At 45.0% G+C, this 7,651-nt stretch overlaps 1 long non-coding RNA gene across 1 annotated transcript; it reads left to right on the forward strand.

The window, feature by feature from the left end:
- The first annotated feature begins 1,749 nt into the window (after window positions 1–1,749).
- LOC125942551 (uncharacterized) lies at window positions 1,750–3,372 on the forward strand. Its single transcript, XR_007465198.1, has 3 exons — window positions 1,750–1,913; window positions 2,703–2,757; window positions 3,304–3,372. It is a non-coding gene; the product is annotated as an uncharacterized LOC125942551 (long non-coding RNA).
- The last annotated feature ends 4,279 nt before the right edge of the window (window positions 3,373–7,651 follow it).

Consider the following 7,651-nt stretch of genomic DNA (forward strand, 5'->3'; position numbering starts at 1 on the left):
CAGCGGCTTTTCATCTTTCTGGCTCAGTAATGTTTCTCAGTTCCTCGGTGCGGCCACTATCTGATTGTTTATGTTCAGCGTAATCACTCGCGGGTGTGCTCTGCTGCGATAGATTTGTTCTTGCTGCGCACAAAGCTTGGAATGTAAATGTTCTGTACTTTGTGGGAGCTTGTAGCAAAGACGTATTATCGCTAGTCCCTCGCTTACTCTGTGGACGGTCAGGAAGCATTCAGCGTCCAACATTCGTGTGTTGTCGGTGTAGTCGCCGTGATTCATGCTACGGCACATTACTTCAAGTGTGCGTCCATTCACTTATTGATACGTTGGCGATAGGGTGGGTGTAAGTTTGCGTGCGAGTAGGGGTAGATGTGTGTAGATAACGTGCGAGAAACTTACTATGCCATTAAGTGGCGTTACTTCCTTTTGTAACGAGCGGTACTCACTCTTAGGTGCCGACGTTGCGGAGTTGAAGTCCTTTCTTTAGAGGTTGGTTATACAGCGCTGGCTGATGAATTATCTTTTTTTATTCTCGAGGAAAGCTCTGCATCGCGAAGGGCCGGAAACACAGGCCGTCCTTATGTAGCAGCTGCGACATAGGTTGCTTGCGTTCGTTAATATGCGAATCAAATATGCGAATCACTATTTTTTCAGCTAACTACCGCGCACGTCTTCCCTTTATTGTTACACATTTTGGGCACAGTGCGTTAGTGAAAACGCAGTTGCATTTCCAACAGCTGATCGCACAGTAGCAGGGCAGAAGCAGTATAATGGTTTCGTATTCGTGCGCATTTGCTGAGGCAACGTATAGCGCGCCATCGAAAGCGCCATCTCGTTCCTCTAGAGCAAACTGCTCCGCGAAAAGGGTCTATAGCACAGAGCGCAAGATCTCTTTCGTTCTTCCGCAAAAGGACGTAAACGGCATCACTCACGGAATAACAGAGCCAAATTCGACTTTATGCTCATGATTGCGTAATATACCGCCGAGTAATCTTTCTGATACAATCCTACTGCAGCGCGAATGGAACCCCATTTATCAGTGGCTCAAAAAGTGGACCACGTATTAGAATTCCTCCATATGTGTCAGTTACGTTACATGCAGTTGAGTTAAAACACCACTTAGGAATGCGTACGTTTATAAATATACGAGTGTACACTTTTCTTCCGGCCTCACCTGAAGCAAGCACCTTGAATATGTGTCCACGAGGGACAGTAGGATGTTGATTTTTCTCAAGCGCAACTATAGCAGAACGCCACTAACCCCCGTATTCTTAAACACGCCTTCACTCAACGCTTCTCCTCGACTCAGCCAAGTCGAGGCGACAAGCGTTCCTTCACTCGAGGCGCCGTTGCGTTTCATGAACACTACTTCACTTTTCCTCCGCCAAGGAACGCCTTGAAAATGCTCCCTTGACTCGAGTGAAGTGCACCGACCGAGAAAAGCGTCTGATATCGAGGCTATTCTTAAATGCGCTTAGCAAAAGCCCAATTATTTAAGACAGATATGTGTTTCCGTTAATTTGGCTTTGTTATCAAATGACAACACGGCGCAATGCACAAATTTAGCTCGGCAGCGCTGCCACTGTTAGCGTTCGACTGATAGATCAAGCGGGAGCTGTGTTTGAGGTCTGGCAACGATCGCACCCCAGCAGCTGAGCATGGCGCATGGCTGAGAAATAAGAAAATTTGCGCCCGCATTTGTCTGCTGCTCATTGTTTCCTTGTGCTTAATTTGCGGTTCACGCTGCAGTTGTTAATCGTGGTTATTATGGATGATATTGTCCGTGTGTGTACTGTGATCGAGCCGGATTGACTTCGAAGGAGGCAACGCATGGAACGGTTGATGGGCAGCTTTGTTTAACTTCAAGACCATGTGCTGCTGAAAGCTTTCTGAAAGCAACAGGACAAAAAATAAGGGTGAGTGAGCAGTTTCTGTATGGAAGCACATTACGCTGTTGCGGTTCTCGTGAAGTTGCCGCCGCGCTATCAATAAAACGTGGCCGATGTATCCAAGCATGACTGGCACCAGTTGCTCATGCTGCGGGCATTAGCACCCGAAGCAGACTATTCGAGGCAGCATAAGATTGCGCGAGACGTTCCCTTTTTTTTTTTGCATTGGAGCTTGTGGGAGATTCGGCGTGACAATCTGTTATCGGTTCAGTTGTTTAAACATAAATGCACAAAGCACCGCTCCACGACTGTGTCCGATGATCATTCCACTATCGCGTAGGAAATATTTCAGTAGAGAAGAAGCAGTTGTAGTATGCATGTGGCAGAATGCATATCGTTGTGTGCGTAGCTCCGGTAGTTTTATGGAAACAAACGTTTTTCAGTCCTGTACTTTATTTTAGAAGCCGTGGTGGTTAGTCGGTTTGTTCAAATTGCAGAACATATCGTCAGTGAACCAGCACTGGTGCCTTCATTTCCAGTGCTGCTTCACTTCACATATAAGCTCCGCAATCTTTTATTCTTCCGAAAATTCACTTCTCAGTAGTTCATTACCAGCATTAGTGTTTGTTCGTCTTACCTTTTTCAATGTGCTATGTCGTAGCATCTCCTGCACGTCCCATAAACTGTGCTTTCAAGTTCACGCAGCGCCCGCATTTTTTTTAGTTGTGCTCTATCTTTTCGTTTCAGTTGCTTACCTGCACTGAACTTGGCGTGCGAACGCCCTATGTACATATCATTTTTGGTATTCTGCTGCAGGATGTGGGCCTTGGAAAGACCAGCTGATGGAAAAAATCAACGTCTGTGTTGCACGGTAAGACAATGCAACTGACGTGAAAGCATCGATAGATACGGTGTCTGCCTATGGAAATGCACCATCTCCCTTCCCTGAAAGAACTTAGGTGCTGCGGAAGTACTTGACTGAACAGCCCGGTAGTTAGTCTGTGCTTATTTTTCATACTTATCATTAATAATATAGATGTTATGTCTGGCCACATTGACAAAATGGCGTGCATTGACATGCACGCCGTGTTATTTAAAACAGCAAACATGAAACAGCTATGCAGTAATGAAATCAAACTCATATTTCGTTCCTCTTCAACAGTCATATATTCTTGTTTTGAAGAGCATAGTCATGATTATGATGCGCGAAGTCATGAGTTGCCCATAAAGTGTTACAGCTGAGACGTGAGCTTTCTTACTGCCCACAATTTGTAATGCAGCACTTTAGTATTTAGTGGAATCTTGAAGCTACTTTTGCATGAGCAAGTGTGCATCCAGAAATATGCCATAATTTTAATGGTTGTTCTCAGCTTTGCGGAACTCATGGTAGTAATGCGCTCTATACTGTATTTTTCAGCAACGCCATTGTGACAGTCTGCATCACCATTTGGCCTGTTGTGGGATCCCACAAGACACGCTCTGTTCCTCGGTCCTCGCTCTGTTCCTCGGTTTGTGAATACGGGGGTAAGCCCCGTATTCACAAACGCACCTCGACTCGACCCTCCACTCGAAATGCTCCTTGAGGGCGGCTTTTCATTTCACAAATCGCCCTCCACTCGAAACGCGCCTTGAGTGAAGGAAAGCTCGAGCGTTTTACTCGAGAATCTCAAGGTAGCCCCGCAGCTACCTTGAATCGCTCCTTGAGTGAAGTTAGTGCGCAAACATGGCTGCGTTGTGATCTGTCACTCGCCTCATCGGCTTTTTCAGATAGACGCCAGTTGCGTCCACAGCTTTTCTTTCGTTAACGATGCTGCGCATCTTCAAGGGCATCGTTTTACGGACCGGTGCAATCCTCTGGAGCGCTTCGGCAACGGAGTAATTCTACTGTGGCACCGAGACAGATCGGCCGTCCTGTCAAGAAGACTGCCAGCTAGTGCAGTGACCTGTCGTCTTATTCCGTGCATGAGCCAGTTGATGACCTGCATACGTGGATTCTTCGCGCGAGTGCTCCGAAACTACTATCAGCGCCACGGCCGTGTTTCTCGCGGGTGGTCATACAAAGCAGCATCATTTGAAGCGCAGCACGATACATAACTGCGGCCGACTTCGAACCTATGAAAAGAAAACAACTGCGAAGATTCCTGCCATTAGTGGGTGTATTACCTGTGTGCTCGATTGCTGGATGCGGATCTGGCTGCACGAGCGCCAGAATTCTTCCCGCCTGAGTGGTTTGTACTCGGGTGCATCAGTTACTACGCTATTCCAAGGACGGCGAAGCGCACCACAGCAAGGCGAGCTTCTCTAAAAACGACCAGGTGCGTTCACTTTTCTGTTTCTCTATAATTTCATGCAGTTAGTTGCTCTAGGGAAAACAATAGGTATACTGTAATTTTGCGTGGGACGTGTGGTAGTAGCTGCTATTCACAGTCGTTAGCAATAATTACGTGAGCCTTGCTTCAAAATATTCAGTTTAATTAGCTTATGCTTATGAACATCCAAGCCCAACGAGGAAGTGAGCAACCATGAAATGGTTCTTATAATTATATCTGCACGTATACAGAGGGAATGTAATGTTTTATTCCAATACAAAACATTGAATAACAATACAAGAGAGAATAGTTTTTGTACATCACATTATCTTTATTGTGATAAAAAAAAGCTGTAGCAGTTGACCCAGGTCCTAATACAGAAAACGCGAGCAAGTCGTAGCAGATATATGTCACATATATTTGTTGAGCACATTCCAGCTATTAGTGAGTGCATTATGTAAGTGTTAGATTGCTGCATGTCGGTCTGGCTGTGCAAACGCCAGACCAGCTTAAAACTGTATCTTTGCAAATATGAATGAAAACAGTCCGAGCTTATCAATGTAAAAAAAAAATCGGCTTCCTAACACACTGGAAATCTTTAACGAATGTATTTACTTCGAAAAGTAAACTGATGAAAACGAATACTGTACCTAAGCTAGTTTTTATGTGCGTTAACATCATTGTATGTTTATAACCAACCCCTTCTCTTATGCAGGAACCAGGCTGCCAACGCAACCACGCAGAGCAACTGCCTTTTGAAGGGTGCTGCGCTTGCGTTAGTGTGCAAGCGGATAAGAGTGGAGCTCCAGTTAATGTGTCCTGCTGCACTGTAGTCATTGTCGCACTATTTTGGCTAAAAACTCTATCTTCTTTTTGACATCCTAACAGCTCAAACATCACCACTAAAGGCATTTTGCATACATCTGCCTTCATAGGCACCTAGCAGCATAAGTCTGTATTTTTCATCCAGGTTTCTTTGCTTAAGCCATATTTCATAAAGCAGTCTGTATCACTGAATTATTTCTTGTTAGTCCAAGTGTGAATTTCTGAAACAATAAATTAAAATTATCCTCGTGTTTTTGTGTTCTGATAGGATTGCAAAAAGAGCGTGGACTCTGATCCTACAAACACAAGCAGTAGTAGTGCTTACAAAGCTATTCTATAATAAAACACCATCCGTGTTCTAGACAGTAGACTAGCAGTGTTCTAGACCATAGCATACCGTCGGGTGTGGCCACCCGACGGTATGCAGTGGTAAATAAATCCTTACAGAATATACGCTGTTTCAGCTCCGTTTCTAACTTCATCTTGAGATTAATTATGAAGGCCGGAACAATGATGCGGATCACATTCCATTCCATTCCATTCGATGCGGATCACAGTTGGAGAAGTTCAGTAATTGACCGAGGAACAGAGCGTGTCTTGTGGGATCCCACAACAGGCTGCTGAAAAATACAGTATAGAGCGCATTACTACCATGAGTTCACCAAAGCTGAGATCAACCATTAAAATTATGGTATATTTCTTAATGTACACTTGCTCATGCAAAAGTAGCTTCAACATTCCACTAAATACTTAAGTGCTGCATTACAAATTGTGGTCAGTAAAAAGCTCACGTCTCAACCGTAACACATTATGGGCAACTCATGACTTCGCAGATCATAATCATGACTATGCTCTTCAAAACAATTATATATGACTGTTAAAGAGGGATGAAATATGAGTTGGATTTCATTAGGGAAGCTGTTTCCTGTTTGCGGTTTTAAATAACACGGCGTGCATTTCACCATTTTGTCATTGTGGCCAGACATAACATCAATATTATTAATGATAACTATGAAAAATAAGCACAGACTAACTACCGGGCTGATCAGTCAAGTACTTCAGCACCTAAGTTCTTTCAGGGAAGCGAGATGGTGCATTTCCAACAGGCAGACACCGTATCTATCGATGCTTTCCCGTCAGTCACATGTCTTACCGTGCAACACAGACGTTGATTTTTTTCCATCAGCTGGTCTTTCCAAGGCCCACATCCTGCAGCAGAATGCCAAAAATTGTATGTACATAGGGCGTTCGCACGCTAAGTTCAGTGCAGCTAAGCAACTGAAATGAAAAGACATAGCACAACTGGGCGTTGCGTGAACTTAAAAGCACGGTTTATGGAAAGTGCAGGAGATGCTACGACATAGCACACTGAAGAAGGTAAGATGAAAAAACACTAATGCTGGTAATGAACTACTGGGAAGTGAATTTTCGGAAAAATAAAAGATTGCGTAGCGTATATGTGAAGTGAAGCAGCACTGGAAATACAGGCACCAGAGCTGGTTCACTGACGATATGTGCTACAATTTGAACAAACCGACTAACCACCATGGCTTCTAAAATAAAGTACAGGGGTGCTATGCAGGATGCCCCGAGTTTGGCGAAACTCGGGATCTTCACGAGATCTGGCGACGCCCCAAGATGAAAGAACTAATGGTAACAAGACAAAGTTTGTCCGTCGGCACACCTCCAGTTTCATTGGTTTATCTAGATTCACTCTGGGTGGCCATCATCCCTGGGGCGTTGCCATATGGGCGGTCGACAAACTGGGGCTCACGTGATCATACGGTCGGTGCATGGTCGTGCATTCTTTCACTTGTTTGTCGTTCCACCGAGTGCATTAGAGGCACAAGCAAGTTATCAAATAAATGCATTTAGTACAATGATATTAGTCACGTTACCGTAGGGTATAGGTGTTTTAAAGTTTACAAATTGTACACTGAATGTGTATTAGACTAATTTGTAGTTTAATCGTTTCGCGTTATACTACGAGGGCACGCTCGCCCTCCTCTTTCTTCCTCTGGATTGGATTGGCGCGGCTCGCTACGTGCTTGCGCTAGCATTTCCGAGCACAGATAGGTGTGCGCTTGGGTTTCGCACTGGGCTTTGAACAGATCGCTCGTTGCTCTTTCTCTTTCCTCTGGAGTTAATTGGTGCGGCTCGCTACGTGCTTGCGCTCCCATTTCCGAGCACAGATTGGTGTGCGCCTGATTTTTACACTGGGCTTTCAACAGATCGCTCGTTGCTCGCGCTAAAGTAAGGCTTCGAGACGAAGGGAGCGTCGGCTAGCGCAGAAGTGCATTGCCGCGCGCTTACCGTGTAAGCACTCAGGAATGTCGGAAAACACTCATGCAAGGATAAAAAAAACTACGCTTTATTTTCTTTTACATTGTGACGCACCTTCATACAGGCTAGCGCCGAGCGATGGCTTCTAACAACCGCAGCAAAGAGTCTTTATACTGGGTAGCCCGAGCGATCCATGGCTTCTAACAAACGCAAGAAAGGGTCTTTGCAGCGCACGTGGCCGTTGAGTGCCACCACATTCATCCCTGGTGGGACTCCAGCATCAGTGCAGTTACTCTGTAGCCACTGCTGACGAGGTGGCGCTTCACTTTTTGACAATAACTTTCTATT

The sequence above is a fragment of the Dermacentor silvarum genome, chromosome 1 (genome assembly GCF_013339745.2).
Source record: "Dermacentor silvarum isolate Dsil-2018 chromosome 1, BIME_Dsil_1.4, whole genome shotgun sequence".
In the NCBI taxonomy this organism is placed as follows: domain Eukaryota; kingdom Metazoa; phylum Arthropoda; class Arachnida; order Ixodida; family Ixodidae; genus Dermacentor; species Dermacentor silvarum.